Source organism: Anomaloglossus baeobatrachus (assembly GCF_048569485.1).
Source record: "Anomaloglossus baeobatrachus isolate aAnoBae1 chromosome 5 unlocalized genomic scaffold, aAnoBae1.hap1 SUPER_5_unloc_27, whole genome shotgun sequence".
Lineage (NCBI taxonomy): Eukaryota > Metazoa > Chordata > Amphibia > Anura > Aromobatidae > Anomaloglossus > Anomaloglossus baeobatrachus.
In genome coordinates, this window is record NW_027441803.1 from 454,244 (window position 1) to 463,549 (window position 9,306).

Here is a 9,306-nt window from a genome sequence, read left to right on the forward strand (position 1 = left end):
AAACGCAGCTTCCAGCAACACACAGCAGAGCAGAGGGAGGGGGCAGGACACATGGAGGGAGAAGGCCTACAAGGCCCAGCAGGGAGCCAGGCATTACAACAGCTAAGGCAGGAAGCTCACTCCATGACAATCCAAGATACAAAAAACAAGGAACAACACAGTGACTCCTCACAGACACAGAGACCCGCAGAAGATTTCAGCCTATCTGCTACCCCCTCCATGTCCAGATTTTCACAACCAGTCACTCTTTTCTCCAACACCTCAGATACCCCTCTTTTGCCAGATGATGACTCTCAAGGTATATCTATGAGGGACTGGAGGTTGTACATGGCACAATTATCTACAAAAGAGGATTTGCAATCCATGATACAGGAAATCAAGGTGTGCAGAACAGAAATTTCGGCTGTCAGACAGGATATTCAACATGTGACCCAAAGAGTGGAAACTCGAGAGTGACCATGATGACACAAGAAATTATGTAGCTAGCCTGCAATCTACAGTAGCAGCACAACATGACACCCTCTGTGAATATCAACGTCACCTGGAAGATCTGGACAATAGGGGGCGACGTCATAAAATTAGAGTCCGGGGTCTTCCTGAGCATAGTGGAGAGGAAAATTTATTTATGGTCCTACAAACCATATTCAACAAAATTCTGAAAGCTCTGCATCTCACAAAATAAGCTTAGACAGAGCACACAGAGCCCTTTGGCCAAAATATGCGTCTCAAACACCTAGAGACATCATCTGCTGTGTCACTGATTATAAGCTCAAGGAAGAAATCATGCTACAAGCACCGAGACTGCGTACCATAGAGCATGAAGGACATCATCTCCAACTTTTACCAGACCTCTCCTGGATTACCCTGCAAAAGAGGAGGATGCTCAAGCCTCTCCTAGACGTCCTAAGGGAAAACCAGATTCTCTACAGGTGGGGCTTCCCCTTTAGTCTCTCAGCCAGAAAGAATGGTCGCACAGCCATGATCAAAGAGGCATCTGACCTTCCTCGTTTCTGTGAAATTCTGGAGATCCCTGTACCGAAATTGTCCAATTGGGAGCTGATTCCTCCAAAGCCATCCCCTCCGGCGGTTTGGCACCAAGTGACTTCTAAAAGACAGCGCTCACCTACATCTCTGAATTCTACCAGAGCAAAGGACGGAGGACCGGCCTACAGGAGATAAGAAATAGGGCACAGCCACATTGAAAATATGGAGCAATCCTATTTGGCCGCATTGAACACTACCTGCAAAAGACGACCACGGGAAGCAGACGTGCATAAAGCCAGTTGTATTTCCTTTTATATATATATATATATATCTCTTTACAGAGGTGTTAGATTTAAAGCGGAAGCTCTGTTTTACTTCTGAGTTCACAGACCCCTAAGAGTGAATCCAAGTCCTAGAGCAAATACGGCTCTAGTGGAGGCTAATTCTATTGTTATCTATACGCTAGTTGCAGACACTCGACCACGGTCCTTCATAGGTTTTTGAAGACTGGGAAAACCGATTCTGAAATGTTATTGTTGACATACCTGTGTATGATGATCCTGTTATTTGTCGTTCCCCACCTTTCCTAATGTGTTTTCCTAACATGTATTATCTTTGTTTGATTTACATGATGCATTCCGATATATCTATCGCGCCAAGGAGCAGTCTGGCTGAAAACTACTATACAGGGGTAGGGATAATCCATCTGCTGAAGCGAGGTAAGATTAACCCCTTAAGGACGAAGCCAGTTTTGTACTTAATGCCCAGGCCATTTTTTGCAATTTTGACCAGTGTCCCTTTATAAGGTTATAACTCTGGAACGCTTCAATGGATCTCGGTGATTCTGAGATTGTTTTTTCGTGACATATTGGGCTTCATGTTAGAGGTAAATTTAGGATGATATTTTTTTATTTTATTTGTGAAAAAATCTGAAATTTGACAAAAAAATTTAAAATTTTGCAAGTTTCAAAGTTTTAATTTTTATGCCCATAAACCGGAGAGTTATGTCACACAAAATAGTTAATAAATAACATTTCCCACTTGTCTACTTTAGATCAGCGCAATTTTTGAAACAAAATTTTTTGGGGTTAGGAAGTTAGAGGGGTTAAAAGTTCATCAGCGATTTCCCATTTTTTCAACAAAATATACAAAACCATTTTTTTAGGGACCACATCACATTTGAAGTGACTTTTAGAGGCCTGGGTGACAGAAAATACCCAAAAGTGACACCATTCTAAAACCTGCACCCCTCAAGGTACTCAAAACCACATTCAAGAAGTTTATTAACCCTTCAGGTGCTTCACAGGAACTAAAGTAATGTGGAATGAAAAAAAATAAAAATTAACATTTTACCTAAAAATGTTACTTTAGCACTAATTTTCTTACTTTTTCAAGAGGTAACACCAAAAATTGGACCTCACACTTTGTTACCCACTTTCTTATGAGCGCGCCAATACCCTACATGTGGTCAGAAACCTTTGTTTGGGTACATGGGAGAGCTCGGAATGAAAGGAGCAATATTTGAATTTTGGAAAGGAAATTTGGCTGAAAAAGATTGCGGGCACCATGTTGCATTTGGAGGACCCCTAAGGTACGTAAACAGCAAAAAAACACCACAAGTGACCCCATATTGGAAACTAGGCCTCTCAAGGAATTTATCTAGATGTTTGGTGAGTACCCTGAACCCCCAGGTGCTTCACAGAAGTTTATAACGTTGAGCCATGAAAATAAAAAAATAAAATTTTACCACAAAATTGTTACTTCAACCAGGTAGCTTTTTTTTTCACAAGGGTAACAGGAAAAAAATCACCATGAAATGTATTCTGCAATTTCTCCTGAGTTTGGTGATATCTTATATGTGGTGGAAATCAACTGTTTGGGCACACGGCAGGTCTTGGAAGGGAAGGAGTGCAATTTGACTGAACATTTGGCTGGAATAATTAGTGGACGCTATGTCGCATTTGGAAAGCCCCTAAAGTGCCTAAACAGTGGAGGTCCCCCACAAGTGACCCCATTCTGGAATCAAGAAACCTCAAGGCTTTTATCTAGGTGTATATTGAGCATTTTGAATCCACGAATTCTTCACAGAATTTGATAAGCTTAGGTTGCCATATTGAAAATTTTCATTTTTTTCACAAAAATGTTTCTTTAGCATCACATTTCTCACTTTTTCAAGAGGCAACAACAAAACGTGGACCCCACAGGTTGTTATCCAATTTCTTGTGCGCGCAGGGATACCCCATATGTGGCCAAAAACCTCTGTTTGGATAAATGGGAGGGCTTGGAATGGAAGGAGCACCATTTGAATTTTGGAAAAGTTTAAATAAATTGCGCGCACCATGTCACATTAGCAGGGCCTCTTGGGTACCTATACATTAGAAACCCCCCACAAGTGACTCCATTTTGGAAACTGGACCCCTCAAGGATTTTATTCAGGAGTATAGTAAGCATTTTGAATCCACAGGTACTTCACAAAAATGTTGCTGTAGCAACAAATTTCTCTCTTTTAGGCTATGTGGCCGTGATCCAGCGACACGGCATCCAGTACACAGTGTCAGCCTTCCTGCAGAGATGTGAGTGTTGTCCACGGGAGAACACAGCTGCCCATGCCCACGATTTGGGTTCAGGCCGCTGTGGACTTTAGTTCTATGCTACCTGCAGAGCACATTCATCTCCGCAGCATAAATTGACATGCTGAGGCTCGGGAAGCTGCGCCACAGGTCGGTTTATGCTGCGGAGAATAGAAGCACAACGGGCATGGGATTTCTAAAAATCCTTCCACTGTGCTTCTACTGCACAACGCAGCGTTATGGATGCAGGGAAAACACTCTGCGCCCAAAACGCTGCAAACCCTGATTGTGGGCACATAGCCTAAAATACTACAATGGATGAATGGATAGATGTCAAAATATATAACGTCCCACCCCCTGCATATTCTAAGCTGGCGCCCTATAGTGCCTTTCATGTGGCACTAAAGGGTGCCTAGCCTTGTATTTAGCCCAAAAAGAAAAAAAAATAATTAAAATAAATGACGTGGGGTCCCCCCTATTTTTGATAGCCAGCTAGGGTAAAGCAGACAGCTGTAGCCTGCAAACCACAGCTGACAGCTTCACCTTGGCTGGTGATCAATTTGGAGGGCTCCCCAAGCTGTTTTTTTTTTTTTTTTTTTTTTAATTATTTATAAATAAATAATTAAAAAAAAAAAAAAACCGTAGGGTCCCCCCAAATTAGATCACCAGTCAAGGTGAAGCTGACAGCTGGGGTCTGGTATTCTCAGGGTGGGAAGAGCCATGGTTATTGGACTCTTCCCAGCCTAAAAATAGCAGGCCGCAGCCGCCCCAGAAGTGGCGCATCCATCAGATGCGCCAATCCTGGCGCTTCGCCCCAACTCATCCCGCGCCCTGGTGCGGTGGCTAACGGGGTAATAAATGGGGTTGATACCAGATGTGTAATGTCACCTGGCATCAAGCCCAGCAATTAGTTATGTCACAGCGTCTATTTGATACCAGACATAACTAATTGACAGTAATAATAAAAAAAAATTGACAACAAAAAAAAAAATTATTTGAAAAAACACTCCCCAAAAACATTCCCTCTTTGGCCAATTTATTGAAAAGAAAAAAAAAAATCAAGTCCCTGCTGTAATCCATTGGGAAAGTCCCGCGGCGATTCTGGACCTTCTAGAATATGGGGGGCACGTTCAGGGAACGTATCCCCCATTTTCTAGGAGTGCAGACCATCCATTTGGGGAGAGTGGGTGCAAAGAATCTGCACCCACCCTCCCCGGGTCACAGCTGCAGACTCTGTGCAAGCAGCAGCAGCAGCCAGCGTCTGAGTCACAGACACAGGAAGCTGACAGCCGCGCTCTGCACGTGTGACCGGCGTGCACTGTGAAGGAGGAGGGGGCCGCGGGGGATCAAAGCTGACAGGTATGTATGACACCGGGGAACACCGGGGTGGGGATAGGGGGTGACCTGGCAGGGCCTGGGGAGCAGGTTTCTGTCGTATGTGTCATAGCACATGCGACAGAAACCATAGGAAAGGGGGAAAAGCGGCCGGCGCGCTGCTGTGCGCGCCGGTATGTGCAGCACCATGTTGGATTCTCGGGGGGAAGGGGGGGGTGGGGGGACACTTTAGCGACACCGGGGGACCGGAGAGGACCGGGGGAGGAGATTTATCTCCCATCTGACATGTTTGATCATGCCAGATGGGAGATAAATGATTTTTTACCGGCGCGGTCATTTACTGTAACCTGATCATCGGTATACGGTGTATACCGGTCATCAGGTGAGCGGGGACCGGAAAAACCAGCCAGAATCATGATCTCCAGGGTCTCAGCTACCCCCGGCAGCTGAGACCCCGGAAATTTTCTGACTCTGGGGGGCGCTAGACCCTTTTTTCCGACCGCCGTTAAAAAGCGGCGGATCGGAAGAAGTACCCTAATTTGTCGCCGTTAAAAGGCGTATCGGCGGTCGTAAAGGGGTTAAAGATCATTCTCAACTAACCATTTACACACAAACAACCATGATTCGTATAATAACCATAAATGTCAAGGGGCTTAACTCCAATGTTAAGCAGCGATTGGCCCTACAGGAGTTAAAGACCTCAAAGGCAGATGTGGTGTTTATACAAGAAACCCATCATGATGATACAGGTTCATTCCACTTTGCAAGGGGGAACTTCCCTACAGTATACACAGCTCCTTGCAATAAAAAGAGAGCAGGACTAGCCATTCTCATAGCCAATGGTGCCCGATTCAAATACTAAGACTATTAAAGATCCCAAAGGTCGCTACATTATTTTGGCCGGACAGCTGAAAGGAGCCCCAATTGTTATATGCAATGTATACGCACCAAACACGGGCCAAATTATTATTATTATTATTATTATTATTTATTATTATAGCGCCATTTATTCCATGGCGCTTTACAAGTGAAAGAGGGTATACGTACAACAATCATTAACAGTACAAGACAGACTGGTATAGGAGGAGAGAGGACCCTGCCCGCGAGGGCTCACAGTCTACAGGGAATGGGTGATGGTACAATAGGTGAGGACAGAGCTGGTTGCGCAGTGGTCTACTGGGCTGAAGGCTATTGTAGGTTGTAGGCTTGTTGGAAGAGGTGGGTCTTGAGGTTCCTCTTGAAGCTTTCCACGGTCGTGGAGAGTCTGATGTGCTGAGGTAGAGCGTTCCAGAGTATGGGGGATGCACGGGAGAAATCTTGTACACGATTGTGGGAAGAGGAGATAAGAGAGGAGCAGAGAAGGAGATCTTGTGAGGATCTAAGGTTGCGTGCAGGTAGGTACCGGGAGACTAGGTCACAGATGTAGGGAGGAGACAGGTTGTGCATGGCTTTGTATGTCATGGTTAATGTTTTGAACTGGAGTCGTTGGGCGATGGGAAGCCAGTGAAGGGATTGGCAGAGTGGCGAGGCTGGGGAGTAGCGAGGGGAGAGGTGGATTAAGCGGGCTGCAGAGTTTAGGATAGATTGGAGGGGTGCAAGAGTGTTGGAAGGGAGGCCAGAGAGCAGGAGGTTGCAGTAGTCGAGGCGGGAGATGATGAGGGCATGCACTAATGTTTTTGCAGATTCTTGGTTAAGAAAAGCACGGATCCGGGAGATATTTTTGAGTTGTAATCGGCATGAGGTGAAGAGGGCTTGGATGTGTGGCTTGAAGGATAGAGCAGAGTCGAGGGTCACTCCAAGGCAACGAGCTTGTGAGACTGGGGAGAGTGAGCAACCATCAAGTGTGATGGAAAGGCTTGTTGGAGGAGATGAGTGAGGAGGAGGAAAGACAATAAACTCTGTTTTGTCCATGTTAAGTTTTAGGAATCGCGCCGAGAAGAAGGATGAAATAGCAGACAGACATTGTGGAATTTTGGTTAGTAGGGAGGTAATGTCAGGTCCAGAGAGGTAGATCTGTGTGTCATCGGCATAGAGATGATACTGGAAGCCGTGGGACTCTATGAGCTGTCCCAAGCCGAAGGTATAGATGGAGAACAGCAGGGGTCCAAGAACTGAGCCTTGGGGGACACCGACAGATAGGGGGCGAGATGAGGAAGTGGTGTGAGAATGGGAGACGCTGAAAGTTCGGTCGGTTAGGTATGAGGAGATCCAGGATAGGGCCAAGTCTGTGATGCCCAGAGATGAGAGAATCTGTAGTAGGAGGGAATGGTCTACTGTGTCGAAGGCAGAGGACAGGTCCAGGAGGAGGAGGACAGAGTAGTGTCGCTTGGCTTTGGCGGTTAGTAGATCATTGGTGACTTTGGTTAGGGCAGTTTCGGTAGAATGATGTGGTCGGAAGCCAGATTGAAGCCGGTCAAAGAGGGAGCAGGAGGAGAGGTATGAGGACAATTCAAGATGGACATGCTGTTCCAGTAGTTTTGAGGCGTAGGGGAGAAGGGATATGGGGCGATAGTTTGACACAGAGGATGGGTCAAGGGAGGGCTTTTTGAGGATGGGTGTAATAGAGGCATGTTTAAAGCATGAAGGGACTACACCACTTGCTAGTGATAGGTTGAAGAGATGGGTTAGGGCTGGGATGAGGACTGCGGTGATGTTGGGGATGAGGTGCGATGGGAGCGGGTCCAGTGCACAGGTGGTTAGATGTGATCTTGAGAGTAGAGTGGAGAGATTGTTTTCTGTCATGGTGGAGAAGCTGGATTTGGAGGAAGATGGCTGAGTAGCTATGATGAGGGGCTGTGGTGATTGTGGGCCAAAGCTTGCTCTGATGTTGTCAATCTTCCGCTTGAAGAAAGAGGCAAAGTCTTCAGCTGAGATGAGAGGAGAGGGAGGTGGTGCCGGAGGACGAAGGAGAGAATTGAAAGTGTTGAATAGCTGTTTAGGGTTGTGAGAGAAAGAAGATATGAGGGATGAGAAGTAGGTTTGTTTTGCAGCAGTGAGTGTGGACTTGAAAGTGGTGAGGGACTCTTTATATGCAATGAAGTGCTCAGTGGAATGAGACCTCTTCCATCTGCGCTCAGCAATTCTGGAAGCCCGTCTAAGTTCTTTAGTCTGCCTTGTGTGCCAGGGTTGCCTGTTGATTGTGCGGGTTTTGGTGTGTGTGAGGGGGGCAGCTGATTCGAGAGCTGCAGAGATTGTAGTGTTGTATAAAGTTGCAGCGGCATCTGCATCATGTAGAAATGCAATGTCTGTGAGGGGGAGAAGGGACTGAGAAAGGGCGTGTAAATCAATGTGTTTGATATTTCTGCGAGGGTGTGAAAATTTGTGGAGGGGGGGTTGCATACTTGGAGAAGAGAGGGAAGAGAATGTGAGTAGGTTGTGGTCAGACAGGGGGAGAGGCGAGTTAGAGAGGTTAGATAGGGAACAGAGGCGAGTGAAGATGAGGTCCAGCGTGTGGCCATCTTTGTGAGTAGCTGCAGAAGACCATTGGGTGAGGCCGAAGGAGGAAGCGAGTGTTAGAAGTTTGGAGACAGATGAGTGGGAAGTGTCAATGGGGATATTGAAATCACCCATGATGATGGTGGGGATGTCGGTGGAAAGGAAATGTAGTAGCCAGGTGGTGAAATGGTCAAAAAAGGCAGTGGCTGGCCCTGGAGGGCGGTAAATGACAGCCAGCTGAAGGTTGGAGGGGGCGTAGATGCGTACGGAGTGCACCTCAAAAGAGGGGAGCGTGACAGAGGGTGGTAGTGGAATTGGGGTAAAGGAGCATTGGTCGGACAGGAGCAAACCAACTCCTCCACCATGCTTGTTACTGGGGCGGGGGGTGTGAGAGAGTTGGAGACCGCCATAAGAAAGTGCAGCAGGAGAGGCTGTGTCAGAGGGGGTGAGCCAGGTTTCTGTGATGGCGAGGAAGGAGAGTTTATTAGTGATGAACAGATCATGAATGTAGGATAGTTTGTTGCAGACAGAGCGAGCGTTCCATAGAGCTCCTGTTAGTGGGACTGGGGGAGCGGGGGCTGGGTGAATGGGTATGAGGTTTGAGAGGGTGCGGAAATTTGTGTTAGGTTGTTGAAGAGGGTTTGAAGTGACAATAGGGATGTGGTGAGGAGGACCTGGATTTGAAGCAATATCCCCAGCACTGAGGAGAAGCAGTGAGAGTGTTAGTAGGTGGGAGCAGGAGAGGCCATGAGATGGACGTGTGTGTCTGGAGACACTAGGTGAAATGTGGAAGAAAATATGTGAGGGGAAGGTAAGATGGGTGGGGAGGATGGAGGGAGAGATGTAAAGTTCATTACTGGCTTGAGGGATCAGAGGGGGCAGTGAGAAGTGAAGTATTATAGGGGTGAGAGTGAATAGAAACACAAACATTGTTTACAGTGACTATGTATGCTGTTACCTTCCGGTCACTTCCGGCCCAATT